Genomic DNA, 22918 nt, shown 5'->3' on the forward strand with positions numbered 1-22918 from the left:
GCTACTATTACCGGGAGGGCATTACGTATAAGGACGCTACTACTACTGGGGGGTATTACGTATAAGGACGCGTCTACTACTGTGGGTGCACTACGTATAAGGATGCTACTACTACTGTGGGTGCATTATGTATAAGAATGCTACTACTACTCGGGGGGCATTATGTATAAGGATGCTACTACTACTGGGGGGTCATTATGTATAAGGATGCTACTACTACTGGGGTGCATTACATATAAGGATGCAACTACTACCGGTGGGGCATTACGTATAAGGACGCTACTACTACGGGTGGGGCATTACGTATAAGATTAATAAGATTGTGCTACATTGTGGCGTAATTTTAAATGGGGGTACTACTGTGTGGCCATGCCCCTTACTTGTGAGACCACACCCCTTTTCCCGGCGCGCGCCAAAGGAATTTGGGAGGGCGCAAATTTATAGTTTGCAGGGGGGCGCCGAACACCCTAGCACCGGCCCTGCCTACACATGTACACGCACACACATTCACACTAGGGTTAATTTAGTTGGGGGCCAATTAACCTACCAGTATATTTGTGGAGTGTGGGAGGAAACCGGAGTACAAGCGTGGGGAGAATATACAAACTCCACACAGTTGGGGTCATGGTGGGAATCGAACCCATGACCTCAGTATTGTGAGGCAGTAATGCTAACCACTACGCCATCCATGCTGCATTCAGTATTATGGGGGACTGTATATATTACTGTTGTCTAGGACTAGTCAGTCCTAAGAAACACCTCAGAATGATGCTCATACAGTATATAGGAAATCAGTCTGATCTACAGGTAAGTTATTTACATTTCTTTTCTTACACATAAGCAGATGTGGCGATCACACATACAATGTAGGCACAGACTCCTGCACAGAAATGCTCTGATTTGGCCCTAGATCTGTGCCAGAGCTGGCTGATTTTTGTCGGGCTATTCATATTGCTGTCACACTGTAAATTCTCGGTGGAACGACTCCATCTGCCTGGAATACAATGGGCCGCTGGGGACTGAGATACCGGGAATCTGGAGTATGTGAGACAGGAGCCAAGGTGACAGCAAGGGTGGGGAGGGGAACACCGCAAAACCAAAACACAAACAAGAGATGGTTCTATTCAATCTAAAGGCACAAGCCTCAGAAACATCTCCTCAGCTCTGTTTATGTAACCAGAGTAATTATAAATGGACATTTTCCCTACCTTACTAGACACTGCTGTCTTCTAATACAATCTATTAGCATCCAAGGGGTTAATCAACTTAAGCCATGTATGAGTAATTCATTGGTGATCTTATATTAAATGTATGCAGCACAGTATGCTAAGGCTTGGGAACCGGTGAAGGTTCCATACTATACTACATATGCCACCTCCTATGACAATGAACAAATGTTGCTTTTCCGCATTGAGAATTGCGATTCCTGTTTGGCCCATTGCTGCCACACACGGGCAGACCTGGTCTTTGCCTTGGACGCCTATGGCTGCATCTGTGTCTAATCTGGCCACACCTGGTGGGCCACACAGCTCACACAATATCTGGCTGTTCAGCGATCGGACAAATGGCTGGATCAGAGCGAGATTAAGGAGTGCAGTCAGTCGGTCACCCGCCCACTTACTGGGTTCAGCTGAGCATTTTGACCCTGAACAGTCATGTGGGCGATTTGCTGAAAAATGACCGATTTCCCTGTCCTGATTTTTATGTTGACAGCTTCATTCAGATTTCCCGTGCTGACAGCAGTGATTAAGAAATGATCTAGATATAGTGGTTACAAGACTGGATATTTATTGTTATTAACCACTGTTTACATATATTAAGCAGAGTTTTACATAGAATATTTAATTATTCACATCTCTTGCTGGTGGAGTTTACAGTGATAAATTGCACGGTTAAAAAGTTTCAACCAATCAGCTCCTGTCATTTTTGAAACACAGCCTGTAACATGGCAGTTGGGAGCTGATTGGTTGGTACTTTATCACCATGCAATTTTTCACTCTCCAAGGCTTGATAAATCTGGGTCTAAATTCTCCACCACACAGACATACGCTTAATAACCTTTGTGCTCTGTAAGCAAACCGCTCTCTTTCTGTCTGATAGCGAGGTACCGATACTTCCGCACCCAGTACAGTCCACAGCAGGAGGCAGCGTGGAGGGAGGGAAGGCTTCACATAAGGGGCAAAGGTGGGTTGTACAGGGGGCGTGTTTGTGTGAGTGCATCATTGTGGCCACACACCCCGGTATGGAGTGCCGAGATTGCCGGCATTGTACAGCTGGGGGTGTGTCTACAATGACGCTGTTCAGTGCAAATCACATCATCACTAACTGGGTGAGCTCAATTCACCCGACTGCAGGAGACTTGCCCACAGGGGGGCAGGGAGCGCCATCTGATTTTCAGGAGCATCCTGGCAGTTTTGGGAGTGTAGTAATGAATGAGAGCAAATGACAATGGACCATTTCCTCCTAAAAACTGGAAAACAGACAAAAACTGTTATTCATACAAATTGGTTGAATCCGTGAGTTAACCAAGTTGTCTGAATGAGGTTTTGTCCATTTTACAGTGTTTGGGATAGAGATGTGCACCGGACCATTTTTGCTGGTTTTGTTTTCAATTAGTCAACCAGTTTTGGTTTTGGATTCGGTTTTGGATTTTGGCCGTGACTGGTTTCTGTTTTGGTTTTGGATTATTCTGTAAAATTGTCAAAAAAAGCCTAAAATCACATCATTTGGGCCTTTTTTTGCTCCTACAGTATTATTAACCTCAATAACATTAATTTGCACTCAATTTTAAACACCGCGGAGCTCACAATGCTGTTCACCAATATTGGTCAAAGGCTGGCTGGCGAAACTAAGCAGCGGAGCAGCGGCACAAACACACGGCTGTTATTTCTGTTTAAAAATGTTTGGGATATTAGTAATGTAGTAGCAATAATCAAACCATCTCTCAAGTGCTTTCAACAGAAGTCAATACAACACAGAAATCTACTAAGAATCGTGTGTGAAATACGGTATAATTGCTCAAAACAACAGTAGTAGTAACTAACAAACAGCAAAGTAAAAAACCCTAAACTATATGTAAATTAACAGCAGCAGATGTGGATGCCCCCTACACAAGTGCATATGGCCCCAGCACACGCCTATTCCCAGTGCCCAATCTGTACCTCCTTCCTGAGAGCCCTGGGCCCAGGGGTCTATCTACCTATTGGCCAGGATGGCACTCGCCAGGGGCGCCGTCCGGCTGTGCCATCCATGGCCAGGGGGTAAAACCAAGTGGTACTGTTAGACTTGGTGACTGTCTGTTAGTGCCGGCGCCAGTGTCCGGCAGCAGTGCACTGCACCTCGCTTGTAATCAGACTCAACATAAACTACAGCTCCCAGCAGCCCTTGTTGCTGGGAGCTCCCGGCACCAAGGGCTGCTAGGAGCTGTAGTTTACTTTGAGTCTGATTGATCACTAGTGCTGAGCTGTGCCGCTGGACACTGGCGGCAGCAGTGACAGACAGTCACCAGGTACAGTCAGAGCCGGATTATTGGGAGGGGTGGGGGGGAGGGTCAAGGCACAGGACTGCACTGCCCTGTATTGGGCTAGGGCCATGGACGGAGTGGAAGCACGGGGATGGGACTACACGACACTCACTGGCAGGCAGCCCAGCAGCATGGAGGAGAGGGAGAGAGGACAATGAGCTACTAAAGTACATGCAGTCAGCGTACCCTGTCTGTAATGTGGGGGGTTGGGGAATACTATATAGTCTGTCTGTATGTGTATCTGTGACTGAATTTATGTATGTATGTGACTATGTATGAATGCATGTTTGTGTGTGTATAAGTATTTACTGTATTTATGTGTGTTTTAGTGTGTGACTATGTATGTGAATAAGTGTGTAACAATGTACAGTATGTATTGGACTGTATTTGTATATAATGCATGTGTGACTGTACTGTATATCATATGTATGTGTTTTGTGCGTGACTATGTATGTAAGTGTATATGTGTGTGCCTATGGGCAGGATCAGATATACTAATGGCAAGTTTGCCAGGGGCGCTCGGACCCCTAGATACACCCCTGCCTGGGCCACTGATGAATGTCACTCTGTGCCCATGTAAAGGCCCGATCAATCAGCCTTTTTGTTGAGCAGTTCATTAAAATCTCCGTACAGTGCAGGTTGGATACAGTGTGAGTTAGATACAGTGCAGCATACAGTGCAGGTCAGATACAGTGCGGGTTGGATACAATGTGGGTGGGATACAGTGTGGGTTGGATACAGTGCGGGTTAGATACAATGTGGGTGGGATACAGTGCAGGTCAGATACAGTGCGGGTTGGATACAATGTGGGTGGGATACAGTGTGGGTTGGATACAGTGCGGGTTGGATACAGTACAGGTCGGCTACAGAATGGATCGGATACACTGCGGGTCGAATACAGTGCAGGTAAAGTGCGGGTTGGATACAGTGTAGGTTGCATACAGTGCAGGATACAATGTTGGTTGTATACAGTGCAGTTTGGGTACAATGTGGGTCAGATACAGTGCACTGTGCAGGGTGGATACAGTGCGAGTAGAATACAGTGTGGGTCGGATACAGTGCAGGTCGGATACAGTGTTGGTCAAATACACTGCGGGTCGCATACAGTGTGGATTGGATACAGTGTAGGTAGAATACAGTGAGGGATACAGTGTTGGTCAAATACACTGCGGGTTGGATACAGTGCGGGTTGGATACAGTGTGGGTTGGATACAGTGTTTTTTAATACACCAATAGTGCACTTACTGTGACAGGGGGTGCTGGTGGTGTCCTCAGGGTGCCAGCACTGCTGGGGTGCCAGCAGTTTTACAGTGCGGTGGTGCCATCGGTGTCGGCAGTGCGGGAGTGCCAGCGTTGCCCAGTGTCTGCAGTACGCTGATATCCTCAGTGCGAGGAGGTGGCGGTATCGGCAGTGCGGAGATGCCAGCGGTGTCAGCAGTGTGGGGGGTTGGCAGTAGGGGGGAGTGTGCCGGCGGTGTACTCAGTGCGGGAGTGACGGCAGTATCGGAAGTGCTGGGATGCCGGTGGTGTCGGTAGATTAGGGGTGCCGGCAGTGTGCGGGTGCCGGTGGTGTCGACAGTGCATGGGTGTCGGAGGTGTCGGCAGTGCATGCGTCTGCCCCATTGTAGTTTATAGGGAAGCACTTATTGGCTGAGAGCCGTGACAGCCCATTATTCTCAATAAGACTTTTTAAATTGGCGCCCGAGGCAAAGCCACAAGATCCAACAGTGGGATCTCAAGGTTTTTCCTCTGATAGTGATCCGGGCCAAACTGGAAGATCCGAGCTGTTGCTCAAATCGCCTTGGTTCCCTGAAGTTTAGGCAGGTTCGGATTTCTTAAAATCCGAACCGCTCATGTCTAGTTTGGAAGGAAATGGTCGATTGTCATTGGCTCTCATCCATTACCAGATTGTCATTCCAACCAGCCAGATCTGATAGTGTATGCGAAGCTTTATTTATACACTGCAATTCATATTTTAGTACAGACATGCCCCTCCCAACCTGCAGTGCAAAATGGGTTAACCCAGGTGCAAAGTTAGTTACTTTCTCTCTGTATGCATTGCACCCTACTCAGAATAAACCCCCAGATGTTTAGCGGTTTGCATGTACTACAGGTCTCCAGAACAAGGTTGGCATTCCGTAGTAGTCACTAGTGGGATGTAGTCCTCATGTCGACAATCACAATGTTAACAGTCAAAAAGGTTGGCACCATAATGTTGAATGTCATAATGTTGACATGGTTAAAATGTTGACACCCAACATGTTGATACTAGAGATGAGCGGGTTCGGTTTCTCTGAATCCGAACCCGCCCGAACTTCATGTTTTTTTACACGGGTCCGAGCGACTCGGATCTTCCCGCCTTGCTCGGTTAACCCGAGCGCGCCCGAACGTCATCATCACGCTGTCGGATTCTCGCGAGGCTCGGATTCTATCGCGAGACTCGGATTCTATATAAGGAGCCGCGCGTCGCGGCCATTTTCACACGTGCATTGAGATTGATAGGGAGAGGACGTGGCTGGCGTCCTCTCCGTTTAGAAATTAAAATAGATAGGAGAGTGAGACACTTCATTTACTTACTGGAGCTTAGGAGGAGTTATACTAGTGACTGATGACCAGTGACCTGACCCACCAGTGCAGTTTTATAATTTATTATTATTTAATAATCCGTTCTGTTCTTGTTCTCTGCCTGAAAAAAACGATACACAGTGACTCAGTCACACTCACATACCATATCTGTGCTCAGCCCAGTGTGCTGCATCATCTATGTATAATATCTGACTGTGCTCACACAGCTTAATTGTGGGGGAGACTGGGGAGCAGTTATAGGTTATAGCAGGAGCCAGGAGTACATTAAACAGTGCACACTTTTGCTGCCAGAGTGCCACTGCCAGTGTGACTGACCACTGACCACTGTGACCAGTGACCTGACCACACTGACCACCAGTATAGTATATTGTGATTGTCTGCCTGAAAAAGTACACTCGTCGTGTGACTTGTGTGGTGTTTTTTTATTCTATAAAAATTAAAAAACTCATTCTGCTGACAGACAGTGTCCAGCAGGTCCCTCATTATATAATATATACCTGTCCGGCTGCAGTAGTGATATATATATATTTTTTATATCATTATTTATCATCCAGTCTATACTAGCAGCAGACACAGTACGGTAGTTCACGGCTGTAGCTACCTCTGTGTCGGCACTCGGCAGTCCATCCATAATTGTATACCACCTACCCGTGGTTTTTTTTTTCTTTCTTCTTTATACATACTACATCTCATTATCATCCAGTCTATATTAGCAGCAGACACAGTACAGTACAGTAGTCCACGGCTGTAGCTACCTCTGTGTCGGTACTCGGCAGTCCATCCATAATTGTATACCACCTACCCGTGGTTTTTTTTTTCTTTCTTCTTTATACATACTACATCTCATTATCATCCAGTCTATATTAGCAGCAGACACAGTACAGTACGGTAGTCCACGGCTGTAGCTACCTCTGTGTCGGCACTCGGCAGTCCATCCATAATTGTATACCACCTACCCGTGGTTTTTTTTTCTTTCTTCTTTATACATACTACATCTCATTATCATCCAGTCTATATTAGCAGCAGACACAGTACAGTACGGTAGTTCACGGCTGTAGCTACCTCTGTGTCGGCACTCGGCAGTCCATCCATAATTGTATACCACCTACCCGTGGTTTTTTTTCTTTCTTCTTTATACATACTACATCTCATTATCATCCAGTCTATATTAGCAGCAGACACAGTACAGTACGGTAGTCCACGGCTGTAGCTACCTCTGTGTCGGCACTCGGCAGTCCATCCATAATTGTATACCACCTACCCGTGGTTTTTTTTTTCTTTCTTCTTTATACATACTACATCTCATTATCAACCAGTCTATATTAGCAGCAGACACAGTACGGTAGTTCACGGCTGTAGCTACCTCTGTGTCGGCACTCGGCAGTCCATCCATAATTGTATACTAGTATCCATCCATCTCCATTGTTTACCTGAGGTGCCTTTTAGTTGTGCCTATTAAAATATGGAGAACAAAAATGTTGAGGTTCCAAAATTAGGGAAAGATCAAGATCCACTTCCACCTCGTGCTGAAGCTGCTGCCACTAGTCATGGCCGAGACGATGAAATGCCAGCAACGTCGTCTGCCAAGGCCGATGCCCAATGTCATAGTACAGAGCATGTCAAATCCAAAACACCAAATATCAGTAAAAAAAGGACTCCAAAACCTAAAATAAAATTGTCGGAGGAGAAGCGTAAACTTGCCAATATGCCATTTACCACACGGAGTGGCAAGGAACGGCTGAGGCCCTGGCCTATGTTCATGGCTAGTGGTTCAGCTTCACATGAGGATGGAAGCACTCTGCCTCTCGCTAGAAAAATGAAAAGACTCAAGCTGGCAAAAGCACCGCAAAGAACTGTGCGTTCTTCGAAATCCCAAATCCACAAGGAGAGTCCAATTGTGTCGGTTGCGATGCCTGACCTTCCCAACACTGGACATGAAGAGCATGCGCCTTCCACCATTTGCACGCCCCCTGCAAGTGCTGGAAGGAGCACCCGCAGTCCAGTTCCTGATAGTCAGATTGAAGATGTCAGTGTTGAAGTACACCAGGATGAGGAGGATATGGGTGTTGCTGGCGCTGGGGAGGAAATTGACCAGGAGGATTCTGATGGTGAGGTGGTTTGTTTAAGTCAGGCACCCGGGGAGACACCTGTTGTCCGTGGGAGGAATATGGCCGTTGACATGCCTGGTGAAAATACCAAAAAAATCAGCTCTTCAGTGTGGAGGTATTTCAACAGAAAAGCGGACAACAGGTGTCAAGCCGTGTGTTGCCTTTGTCAAGCTGTAATAAGTAGGGGTAAGGACGTTAACCACCTCGGAACATCCTCCCTTATACGTCACCTGCAGCGCATTCATAATAAGTCAGTGACAAGTTCAAAAACTTTGGGCGACAGCGGAAGCAGTCCACTGACCAGTAAATCCCTTCCTCTTGTAACCAAGCTCACGCAAACCACCCCACCAACTCCCTCAGTGTCAATTTCCTCCTTCCCCAGGAATGCCAATAGTCCTGCAGGCCATGTCACTGGCAATTCTGACGAGTCCTCTCCTGCCTGGGATTCCTCCGATGCATCCTTGCGTGTAACGCCTACTGCTGCTGGCGCTGCTGTTGTTGCTGCTGGGAGTCGATGGTCATCCCAGAGGGGAAGTCGTAAGCCCACTTGTACTACTTCCAGTAAGCAATTGACTGTCCAACAGTCCTTTGCGAGGAAGATGAAATATCACAGCAGTCATCCTGCTGCAAAGCGGATAACTGAGGCCTTGACAACTATGTTGGTGTTAGACGTGCGTCCGGTATCCGCCGTTAGTTCACAGGGAACTAGACAATTTATTGAGGCAGTGTGCCCCCGTTACCAAATACCATCTAGGTTCCACTTCTCTAGGCAGGCGATACCGAGAATGTACACGGACGTCAGAAAAAGACTCACCAGTGTCCTAAAAAATGCAGTTGTACCCAATGTCCACTTAACCACGGACATGTGGACAAGTGGAGCAGGGCAGGGTCAGGACTATATGACTGTGACAGCCCACTGGGTAGATGTATGGACTCCCGCCGCAAGAACAGCAGCGGCGGCACCAGTAGCAGCATCTCGCAAACGCCAACTCTTTCCTAGGCAGGCTACGCTTTGTATCACCGCTTTCCAGAATACGCACACAGCTGAAAACCTCTTACGGCAACTGAGGAAGATCATCGCGGAATGGCTTACCCCAATTGGACTCTCCTGTGGATTTGTGGCATCGGACAACGCCAGCAATATTGTGTGTGCATTAATTATGGGCAAATTCCAGCACGTCCCATGTTTTGCACATACCTTGAATTTGGTGGTGCAGAATTTTTAAAAAAACGACAGGGGCGTGCAAGAGATGCTGTCGGTGGCCAGAAGAATTGCGGGACACTTTCGGCGTACAGGCACCACGTACAGAAGACTGGAGCACCACCAAAAACTACTGAACCTGCCCTGCCATCATCTGAAGCAAGAAGTGGTAACGAGGTGGAATTCAACCCTCTATATGCTTCAGAGGTTGGAGGAGCAGCAAAAGGCCATTCAAGCCTATACAATTGAGCACGATATAGGAGGTGGAATGCACCTGTCTCAAGTGCAGTGGAGAATGATTTCAACGTTGTGCAAGGTTCTGATGCCCTTTGAACTTGCCACACGTGAAGTCAGTTCAGACACTGCCAGCCTGAGTCAGGTCATTCCCCTCATCAGGCTTTTGCAGAAGAAGCTGGAGACATTGAAGGAGGAGCTAACACGGAGCGATTCCGCTAGGCATGTGGGACTTGTGGATGGAGCCCTTAATTCGCTTAACAAGGATTCACGGGTGGTCAATCTGTTGAAATCAGAGCACTACATTTTGGCCACCGTGCTCGATCCTAGATTTAAAGCCTACCTTGGATCTCTCTTTCCGGCAGACACAAGTCTGCTGGGGTTGAAAGACCTGCTGGTGAGAAAATTGTCAAGTCAAGCGGAACGCGACCTGTCAACATCTCCTCCTTCACATTCTCCCGCAACTGGGGGTGCGAGGAAAAGGCTCAGAATTCCGAGCCCACCCGCTGGCGGTGATGCAGGGCAGTCTGGAGCGACTGCTGATGCTGACATCTGGTCCGGACTGAAGGACCTGACAACGATTACGGACATGTCGTCTACTGTCACTGCATATGATTCTCTCACCATTGAAAGAATGGTGGAGGATTATATGAGTGACCGCATCCAAGTAGGCACGTCACACAGTCCGTACTTATACTGGCAGGAAAAAGAGGCAATTTGGAGGCCCTTGCACAAACTGGCTTTATTCTACCTAAGTTGCCCTCCCACAAGTGTGTACTCCGAAAGAGTGTTTAGTGCCGCCGCTCACCTTGTCAGCAATCGGCGTACGAGGTTACATCCAGAAAATGTGGAGAAGATGATGTTCATTAAAATGAATTATAATCAATTCCTCCGTGGAGACATTGACCAGCAGCAATTGCCTCCACAAAGTACACAGGGAGCTGAGATGGTGGATTCCAGTGGGGACGAATTGATAATCTGTGAGGAGGGGGATGTACACGGTGATATATCGGAGGATGATGATGAGGTGGACATCTTGCCTCTGTAGAGCCAGTTTGTGCAAGGAGAGATTAATTGCTTCTTTTTTGGTGGGGGTCCAAACCAACCCGTCATTTCAGTCACAGTCGTGTGGCAGACCCTGTCACTGAAATGATGGGTTGGTTAAAGTGTGCATGTCCTGTTTATACAACATAAGGGTGGGTGGGAGGGCCCAAGGACAATTCCATCTTGCACCTCTTTTTTCTTTAATTTTTCTTTGCGTCATTTGCTGTTTGGGGAGGGTTTTTTGGATGGGACATCCTGCGTGACACTGCAGTGCCACTCCTAGATGGGCCCGGTGTTTGTGTCGGCCACTAGGGTCGCTTATCTTACTCACACAGCTACCTCATTGCGCCTCTTTTTTTCTTTGCGTCATGTGCTGTTTGGGGAGGGTTTTTTGGAAGGGACATCCTGCGTGACACTGCAGTGCCACTCCTAGATGGGCCCGATGTTTGTGTCGGCCACTAGGGTCGCTTATCTTACTCACACAGCTACCTCATTGCGCCTCTTTTTTTCTTTGCGTCATGTGCTGTTTGGGGAGGGTTTTTTGGAAGGGACATCCTGCGTGACACTGCAGTGCCACTCCTAGATGGGCCCGGTGTTTGTGTCGGCCACTAGGGTCGCTTATCTTACTCACACAGCTACCTCATTGCGCCTCTTTTTTTCTTTGCGTCATGTGCTGTTTGGGGAGGGTTTTTTGGAAGGGACATCCTGCGTGACACTGCAGTGACACTCCTAGATGGGCCCGGTGTTTGTGTCGGCCACTAGGGTCGCTTAGCTTAGTCATCCAGCGACCTAGGTGCAAATTTTAGGACTAAAAATAATATTGTGAGGTGTGAGGTATTCAGAATAGACTGAAAATGAGTGTAAATTATGGTTTTTGAGGTTAATAATACTTTGGGATCAAAATGACCCCCAAATTCTATGATTTAAGCTGTTTTTTAGTGTTTTTTGAAAAAAACACCCGAATCCAAAACACACCCGAATCCGACAAAAAAAATTCGGTTAGGTTTTGCCAAAACGCGGTCGAACCCAAAACACGGCCGCGGAACCGAACCCAAAACCAAAACACAAAACCCGAAAAATTTCCGTCGCTCATCTCTTGATACCTGGAAAATTTTGACAAATTAAATGTTGGTACAGTCAAAATGTCGACAATAGACATTTTGAGTTTAGGATTAGGCTTAAAATTTATAGGGATCACAATATTATTATTTTTATTGTATATTGCTTATAAAGGTTTCCTCTGCTTTGTAACCAGGTCAATAGCATAGTCTCTACATAGTCATATGGGACTGATTCCTGTACTGTATTTGATTCCTGCACTCTTACATATCAAATTTTATTGGCTACATGGAGCCACACCCACAGTTTTTTGTCCTTCCTTCTCTGGAAATGATTAATAATTTTTACGGGAAGGCTACCTGATTTACAGTACATACATCACCAGGGCCAGTTCTAGACCTTGTGATTCCCAGGGCAAAAGCTTCCTTTGGAGCCCACCCCATTTGAAGGCTGGTGCAAAAATTAGGGGCATGGCTTCATGGGGAAGGGGTGTGGTCACATAATAATACCAATTCACACCGCACAGTAGTGTTCATCGGTCACATTATACCACCCCACACAGTAGTACCCCTTATACACATTATGCCATGTAGAGCCCCTTATACACATTACACCACAGTAGAGCAGAGCCCCTTATACACATTATGCCAGGTACAGCAACTTATACACATTATGCCAGGTAAAGCCCCTTATACAACACAGGAAAAACAAAAACACAGAGAAAAACAACCTTATTCAAGCCCTTTACATTATTTGTCATTTCTCCTCCTTATAATAATGCCCCTTACACATTATGCCACACACCATAATGCCCATTACACATTATTCAACACGCTGTAAAGCCCATTACACCTTATGCCACAAATCATAATGCCCATTACACAGTATGCTACATACAGTTATGCCCCTGACACCATTTTATGGTCCACACACAATAATGTTCCTTACAAATTATGCCCCACAGTAAGGTTTCTAATTACTTTTAAATTACCTGTTCATTGCCAGGGGTCTCATGCATGTTGCCAAGGGTTTCCTGCTCTGGGTTCCATGTTCGTTGCCAGAAGTTTTCCTGCTCGTTGCCAAGGGTTTCATTGTCTTGGTTCCATTCTCGTTGCCAGGGGTTTCCTGCTCATTGCCAGGGGTCTCATACTCATTGTCAGGGGATTTACATCTTCTCCCGCTGCCCGCTGGACTCCACACACTGGTTCAAGGTTAGCAAATCAGGACAGTTGGGAGGTATGAGGTTATAATGTGCAATTTGCTAAGTAATCACAGGAAGCATAAATTCTTTTAAAACCAGTTGAAGGCAGAGCCATCTTAATGTACACACGCACTAGGCTGCTGCCCAGGGCTGCACAATCCCAGGGGCCTTGAGCAGAGGCAGGTTGGGTTACGAGGCATTCCCCCCCCCCCCCCCCCCCCTACTTTTGGGCTTTCAAGAGCTTCTCAGGTAGAGAATGCTGCCCGGTTGCTCTTATTATGACTGACCCACAATCAGAATGGCCAGGCAGCATTCCCTCCCTGCCTGCAGCCAGACAGTGAATGGCTGTCAGCATGCTGAATGATGGATGGACTGGCTATCCACCAGTCAGAGAGCGGACACCCATTCACTATACGGAAGCATGTCGAGAGATGGTGCTGGACCACAAGAGGGCAAAACTGTGAGGTTTTTTTTATTATTTAATCCCGTGAATCAGTGTGTAGGGGCCCCAGATAATTGCCTTTCCCAGGGCCTAAAATGCTGTTAAAACGTCCCTGGTTTAAGGGCAACCTACTAAAGAGTATGAGTAATGCATCATTTTCAGTATTTGTAAAAAAAATACATACATTATTCACTGCTGTATAATTAGTAAAAGCTAAACAGATATTACAAAAAAGCATAAATCAAAATGGAGAGTGAAAGGGCTGATGACTTACAGTATAGCATGAATGGGGATGGTCTGCAGTCAGGAGATCACTGGACATTACAGATAGCTAGCTAGCTAGCTAGATAGATAGATAGATAGATAGATAGATAGATAGATAGATAGATAGATAGATAGATAGATAGATAGATAGATAGATAGATAGAAATTCAGACCTGATCGCTAGGCTGTGTTTTTGTACAGAGGGCGATCAGATCTAAACTGCGCATACGTATGCACCGCAAAGCACAGGCGCGTTGCACGGGTACAAAGTGGATCGCTGCTCATCGATGGGTTTGTGCGAAGGATCCATTCGCACGGGTGTGCGCAAGGAGATTGACAGGAAGAAGGCGTTTGTGGGTGTCAACTGACCGTTTTCTGGGAGTGTTTGGAAAAATGCAGGCGTGTCGGTACGTTTGCAGGGAGGCTTTTTGATGTCAATTCCAGTCTGAAGTGTTCTCAGCGGCTGAGTAAGTCCTGGGCTACTCAGAGACTGCACAAGATCTGTTTGTACATCTCTGCTACACATGCGATCGCACACTTGCACAGCTAAAATACACTCCCCTGTGGGCAGCGACTATCTGATCGCAGCAGTGCAAAAATCGCTTGCTAGGAAACAGGTCTGAATTACCCCCTCTGTCCTGATAATGTGCAGTCGAGAGATCACTGGACATTACATATATACCCAGCACTGTGTGACCCTGTCCTGATAATGTGCAGTCAGGAGATCACTGGACATTACATATATACCCAGCACTGTGTGACCCTGTCCTGATAATCTGCAGTCAGGAAATCACTGGACATTACATATATACCCGGCACTGTGTGACCCTGTCCTGATAATCTGCAGTCGAGCGATCACTGGACATTACATATATACCCTGCACTGTGTGACCCTGTCCTGATAATCTGCAGTCAGGACATCACTGGACATTACATATATACCCATCACTGTGTGACCCTGTCCTGATAATCTGCAGTCAGGAGATCACTGGACATTACATATATACCCAGCACTGTGTGATCCTGTCCTGATAATCTGCAGTCAGGAGAGCACTGGCCATTACATATATACCCAGCACTGTGTGACCCTATCCTGATAATCTGCAGTCAGGACATCACTGGACATTACATATATACCCAGCACTGTGTGACCCTGTCCTGATAATCTGCAGCCAGGAGATCACTGGACATTACCTATATACCCGGCACTGTGCACCCTGTCCTGATAATCTGCAGTCAGGACATCACTGGACATTACATATATACCCAGCACTGTGCACACTGTCCTGATAATCTGCAGTCAGGAGAGCACTGGACATTACATATATACCCAGCACTGTGTGACCCTGTCCTGATAATCTGCAGTCAGGACATCACTGGACATTACATATATACCCAGCACTGTGTGACTCTGTCCTGATAATCTGCAGTCAGGAGATCACTGGACATTACATATATACCCAGCACTGTGTGACCCTGTCCTGATAATCTGCAGTCAGGACATCACTGGACATTACATATATACCCATCACTGTGTGACCCTGTCCTGATAATCTGCAGCCAGGAGATCACTGGACATTACATATATACCCAGCACTGTGCACCCTGTCCTGATAATCTGCAGTCAGGACATCACTGGACATTACATATATACCCAGCACTGTGTGCCCCTGTCCTGATAATCTGCAGTCAGGACATCACTGGACATTACATATATACCCAGCACTGTGTGCCCCTGTCCTGATAATCTGCAGCCAGGAGAGCACAGGACATTACATATATACCCAGCACTGTGTGACCCTATCCTGATAATCTGCAGTCAGGAGATCACTGGACATTACATATATACCCAGCACTGTGTGACTCTGTCCTGATAATCTGCAGTCAGGAGATCACTGTACATTACATATATACCCAGCACTGTGTGACCCTGGTCTGATAATCTGCAGTCAGGACATCACTGGACATTACATATATACCCATCACTGTGTGACCCTGTCCTGATAATCTGCAGCCAGGAGATCACTGGACATTACATATATACCCAGCACTGTGCACCCTGTCCTGATAATCTGCAGTCAGGAAATCACTGGACATTACATATATACCCGGCACTGTGTGACCCTGTCCTGATAATCTGCAGTCAGGACATCACTGGACATTACATATATATCCAGCACTGTGTGCCCCTGTCCTGATAATCTGCAGTCAGGACATCACTGGACATTACATATATACCCAGCACTGTGTGCCCCTGTCCTGATAATCTGCAGCCAGGAGATCACTGGACATTACATATATACCCAGCACTGTGCACACTGTCCTGATAATCTGCAGTCAGGAGAGCACTGGACATTACATATATACCCAGCACTGTGTGACCCTGTCCTGATAATCTGCAGTCAGGACATCACTGGACATTACATATATACCCAGCACTGTGTGACTCTGTCCTGATAATCTGCAGTCAGGAGATCACTGGACATTACATATATACCCAGCACTGTGTGACCCTGTCCTGATAATCTGCAGTCAGGACATCACTGGACATTACATATATACCCATCACTGTGTGACCCTGTCCTGATAATCTGCAGCCAGGAGATCACTGGACATTACATATATACCCAGCACTGTGCACCCTGTCCTGATAATCTGCAGTCAGGACATCACTGGACATTACATATATACCCAGCACTGTGTGCCCCTGTCCTGATAATCTGCAGTCAGGACATCACTGGACATTACATATATACCCAGCACTGTGTGCCCCTGTCCTGATAATCTGCAGCCAGGAGATCACTGGACATTACATATATACCCAGCACTGTGTGACCCTGTCCTGATAATCTGCAGTCAGGAGAGCACTGGACATTACATATATACCCAGCACTGTGTGACCCTATCCTGATAATCTGCAGTCAGGAGATCACTGGACATTACATATATACCCAGCACTGTGTGACCCTGTCCTGATAATCTGCAGTCAGGAGATCACTGTACATTACATATATACCCAGCACTGTGTGACCCTGGTCTGATAATCTGCAGTCAGGACATCACTGGACATTACATATATACCCATCACTGTGTGACCCTGTCCTGATAATCTGCAGCCAGGAGATCACTGGACATTACATATATACCCAGCACTGTGCACCCTGTCCTGATAATCTGCAGTCAGGACATCACTGGACATTACATATATACCCAGCACTGTGCACCCTGTCCTGATAATCTGCAGTCAGGAAATCACTGGACATTACATATATACCCGGCACTGTGTGACCCTGTCCTGATAATCTGCAGTCAGGACATCACTGGACATTACATATATATCCAGCACTGTGTGCCCCTGTCCTGATAATCTGCAGTCAGGACATCACTGGACATTACATATATACCCAGCACTGTGTGCCCCTGTCCTGATAATCTGCAGCCAGGAGATCACTGGACATTACATATATACCCAGCACTGTGTGACCCTGTCCTGATAATCTGCAGTCAGGACATCACTGGACATGACATATATACCCAGCACTGTGTGACTCTGTCCTGATAATCTGCAGCCAGGAGAGCACTGGACATTACATATATACCCAGCACTGTGTGCCCCTGTCCTGATAATCTGCAGCCAGGAGATCACTGGACATTACATATATACCCAGCACTGTGTGCCCCTGTCCTGATAATCTGCAGCCAGGAGATCACTGGACATTACATATATACCCAGCACTGTGTGACTCTGTCCTGATAATCTGCAGTCAGGACATCACTGGACATTACATATATACCCAGCACTGTGTGACTCTGTCCTGATAATCTGCAGTCAGGAGAGCACTGGACATTACATATATACCCAGCACTGTGTGCCCCTGTCCTGATAATCTGCAGCCAGGAGATCACTGGACATTACATATATACCCAGCACTGTGTGACTCTGTCCTGATAATCTGCAGTCAGGACATCAGTCACTGGACATTACATATATACCCAGCACTGTGTGACTCTGTCCTGATAATCTGCAGTCAGGACATCACTGGACATCACATATATACCCAGCACTGTGTGACTCTGTCCTGATAATCTGCAGTCAGGAGAGCACTGGACATTACATATATACCCAGCACTGTGTGACTCTGTCCTGATAATCTGCAGTCAGGAGAGCACTGGACATTACATATATACCCAGCACTGTGTGCCCCTGTCCTGATAATCTGCAGCCAGGAGATCACTGGACATTACATATATACCCAGCACTGTGTGACTCTGTCCTGATAATCTGCAGTCAGGACATCACTGGACATTACATATATACCCAGCACTGTGTGACTCTGTCCTGATAATCTGCAGTCAGGAGATCACTGGACATTACAGATAGCTAGATAGATAGCTAGATAGATAGATAGATAGATAGATAGATAGATAGATAGATAGATAGATAGATAGATAGATAGAAATTCAGACCTGATCGCTAGGCTGTGTTTTTGTACAGAGGGCGATCAGATCTAAACTGCGCATACAAAGCACAGGCGCGTTGCACGGGTACAAAGTGGATCGCTGCTCATCGATGGGTTTGTGCGAAGGATCCATTCGCACGGGTGTGCGCAAGGAGATTGACAGGAAGAAGGCGTTTGTGGGTGTCAACTGACCGTTTTCTGGGAGTGTTTGGAAAAATGCAGGCGTGTCCGTACGTTGCAGGGAGGCTTTTTGATGTCAATTCCAGTCTGAAGTGTTCTCAGCGGCTGAGTAAGTCCTGGGCTACTCAGAGACTGCACAAGATCTGTTTGTACATCTCTGCTACACATGCGATCGCACACTTGCACAGCTAAAATACACTCCCCTGTGGGCAGCGACTATCTGATCGCAGCAGTGCAAAAATCGCTTGCTAGGAAACAGGTCTGAATTACCCCCTCTGTCCTGATAATGTGCAGTCGAGAGATCACTGGACATTACATATATACCCAGCACTGTGTGACCCTGTCCTGATAATGTGCAGTCAGGAGATCACTGGACATTACATACATACCCAGCACTGTGTGACCCTGTCCTGATAATCTGCAGTAGGAAATCACTGGACATTACATATATACCCGGCACTGTGTGACCCTGTCCTGATAATCTGCAGTCGAGCGATCACTGGACATTACATATATACCCTGCACTGTGTGACCCTGTCTTGATAATCTGCAGTCAGGACATCACTGGACATGACATATATACCCAGCACTGTGTGACCCTGTCCTGATAATCTGCAGTCAGGACATCACTGGACATTACATATATACCCAGCACTGTGTGACCCTGTCCTGATAATCTGCAGTCAGGAAATCACTGGACATTACATATATACCCGGCACTGTGTGACCCTGTCCTGATAATCTGCAGTCAGGACATCACTGGACATTACATATATACCCATCACTGTGTGACCCTGTCCTGATAATCTGCAGTCAGGAGATCACTGGACATTACATATATACCCAGCACTGTGTGATCCTGTCCTGATAATCTGCAGTCAGGAGAGCACTGGCCATTACATATATACCCAGCACTGTGTGACCCTATCCTGATAATCTGCAGCCAGGAGATCACTGGACATTACCTATATACCCGGCACTGTGCACCCTGTCCTGATAATCTGCAGTCAGGACATCACTGGACATTACATATATACCCAGCACTGTGCACACTGTCCTGATAATCTGCAGTCAGGAGAGCACTGGACATTACATATATACCCAGCACTGTGTGACCCTGTCCTGATAATCTGCAGTCAGGACATCACTGGACATTACATATATACCCAGCACTGTGTGACTCTGTCCTGATAATCTGCAGTCAGGAGATCACTGGACATTACATATATACCCAGCACTGTGTGACCCTGTCCTGATAATCTGCAGTCAGGACATCACTGGACATTACATATATACCCATCACTGTGTGACCCTGTCCTGATAATCTGCAGCCAGGAGATCACTGGACATTACATATATACCCAGCACTGTGCACCCTGTCCTGATAATCTGCAGTCAGGACATCACTGGACATTACATATATACCCAGCACTGTGTGCCCCTGTCCTGATAATCTGCAGTCAGGACATCACTGGACATTACATATATACCCAGCACTGTGTGCCCCTGTCCTGATAATCTGCAGCCAGGAGATCACTGGACATTACATATATACCCAGCACTGTGTGACCCTATCCTGATAATCTGCAGTCAGGAGATCACTGGACATTACATATATACCCAGCACTGTGTGACTCTGTCCTGATAATCTGCAGTCAGGAGATCACTGTACATTACATATATACCCAGCACTGTGTGACCCTGTCCTGATAATCTGCAGTCAGGACATCACTGGACATTACATATATACCCATCACTGTGTGACCCTGTCCTGATAATCTGCAGCCAGGAGATCACTGGACATTACATATATACCCAGCACTGTGCACCCTGTCCTGATAATCTGCAGTCAGGACATCACTGGACATTACATATATACCCAGCACTGTGCACCCTGTCCTGATAATCTGCAGTCAGGAAATCACTGGACATTACATATATACCCGGCACTGTGTGACCCTGTCCTGATAATCTGCAGTCAGGACATCACTGGACATTACATATATATCCAGCACTGTGTGCCCCTGTCCTGATAATCTGCAGTCAGGACATCACTGGACATTACATATATACCCAGCACTGTGTGCCCCTGTCCTGATAATCTGCAGCCAGGAGATCACTGGACATTACATATATACCCAGCACTGTGTGACCCTGTCCTGATAATCTGCAGTCAGGACATCACTGGACATGACATATATACCCAGCACTGTGTGACTCTGTCCTGATAATCTGCAGTCAGGAGAGCACTGGACATTACATATATACCCAGCACTGTGTGCCCCTGTCCTGATAATCTGCTGCCAGGAGATCACTGGACATTACATATATACCCAGCACTGTGTGCCCCTGTCCTGATAATCTGCAGCCAGGAGATCACTGGACATTACATATATACCCAGCACTGTGTGACTCTGTCCTGATAATCTGCAGTCAGGACATCACTGGACATTACATATATACCCAGCACTGTGTGACTCTGTCCTGATAATCTGCAGTCAGGAGAGCACTGGACATTACATATATACCCAGCACTGTGTGCCCCTGTCCTGATAATCTGCAGCCAGGAGATCACTGGACATTACATATATACCCAGCACTGTGTGACTCTGTCCTGATAATCTGCAGTCAGGACATCACTGGACATTACATATATACCCAGCACTGTGTGACTCTGTCCTGATAATCTGCAGTCAGGAGAGCACTGGACATTACATATATACCCAGCACTGTGTGACTCTGTCCTGATAATCTGCAGTCAGGAGAGCACTGGACATTACATATATACCCAGCACTGTGTGCCCCTGTCCTGATAATCTGCAGCCAGGAGATCACTGGACATTACATATATACCCAGCACTGTGTGACTCTGTCCTGATAATCTGCAGTCAGGACATCACTGGACATTACATATATACCCAGCACTGTGTGACTCTGTCCTGATAATCTGCAGTCAGGAGAGCACTGGACAAAACATATATACCCAGCACTGTGTGACTCTGTCCTGATAATCTGCAGTCAGGAGAGCACTGGACGTTACATATACACCTGGTACTGTATGGCCCTGGCCTGATAATCTGCAGTCAGGAGAGCACTGGACATTACATATATACCCTGCACTGTGTGACTCTGTCCTGATAATCTGCAGTCAGGAGAGCACTGGACATATATACCCAGCACTGTGTGACCCTGTGCTGATAATCTGCAGTCAGGAGATCACTGGACATTACATATATACCCAGCACTGTGTGCCCCTGTCCTGATAATCTGCAGTCAGGAGATCACTGGACATTACATATATACCCAGCACTATGTGACCCTGTCCTGATAATCTGCAGTCAGGAGAGCACTGGACGTTACATATACACCTGGTACTGTATGGCCCTGGCCTGATAATCTGCAGTCGAGCGATCACTGGACATTACATATATACCCTGCACTGTGTGACTCTGTCCTGATAATCTGCAGTCAGGAGAGCACTGGACATATATACCCAGCACTGTGTGACCCTGTGCTGATAATCTGCAGTCAGGAGATCACTGGACATTACATATATACCCAGCACTGTGTGCCCCTGTCCTGATAATCTGCAGTCAGGAGATCACTGGACATTACATATATACCCAGCACTATGTGACCCTGTCCTGATAATCTGCAGTCAGGAGAGCACTGGACGTTACATATACACCTGGTACTGTATGGCCCTGGCCTGATAATCTGCAGTCAGGAGATCACTGGACATTACATATATACCCAGCACTGTGTGACCCTGTCCTGATAATCTGCAGTCAGGAGAGCACTGGACGTTACATATACACCTGGTACTGTATGGCCCTGGCCTGATAATCTGCAGTCGAGCGATCACTGGACATTACATATATACCCTGCACGGTGTGACTCTGTCCTGATAATCTGCAGTCAGGAGAGCACTGGACATATATACCCAGCACTGTGTGACCCTGTCCTGATAATCTGCAGTCAGGAGATCACTGGACATTACATATATACCCAGCACTGTGTGACCCTGTCCTGATAATCTGCAGTCAGGACATCACTGGACATCACATATATACCCAGCACTGTGTGCCCCTGTCCAGATAATCTGCAGTCAGGAGAGCACTGGACGTTACATATATACCCAGCACTGTGTGACTCTGTCCTGATAATCTGCAGTCAGGAGAGCACTGGACATATATACCCAGCACTGTGTGACCCAGTATTGATAATCTGCAGTCAGGAGATCACTGGGCATTACATATATACCCAGTACTGTCTGACCCTGTCCTGATAATCTGCAGTCAGGAGATCACTGGACATTACATATATACCCAGCACTGTGTGACCCTGTCCTGATAATCTGCAGCCAGGAGATCACTGGACATTACATATATACCCAGCACTGTGTGACTCTGTCCTGATAATGTGCAGTCAGGAGATCACTGGACATTACATATATACCCAGCACTGTGTGACCCTGTCCTGATAATCTGCAGTCAGGAGAGCACTGGACATTACATATATACCCAGCACTGTGTGCCCCTGTCCTGATAATCTGCAGCCAGGAGATCACTGGACATTACATATATACCCAGCACTGTGTGACTCTGTCCTGATAA

The sequence above is a fragment of the Pseudophryne corroboree genome, chromosome 6 (assembly GCF_028390025.1).
Source record: "Pseudophryne corroboree isolate aPseCor3 chromosome 6, aPseCor3.hap2, whole genome shotgun sequence".
Classification (NCBI taxonomy): domain Eukaryota; kingdom Metazoa; phylum Chordata; class Amphibia; order Anura; family Myobatrachidae; genus Pseudophryne; species Pseudophryne corroboree.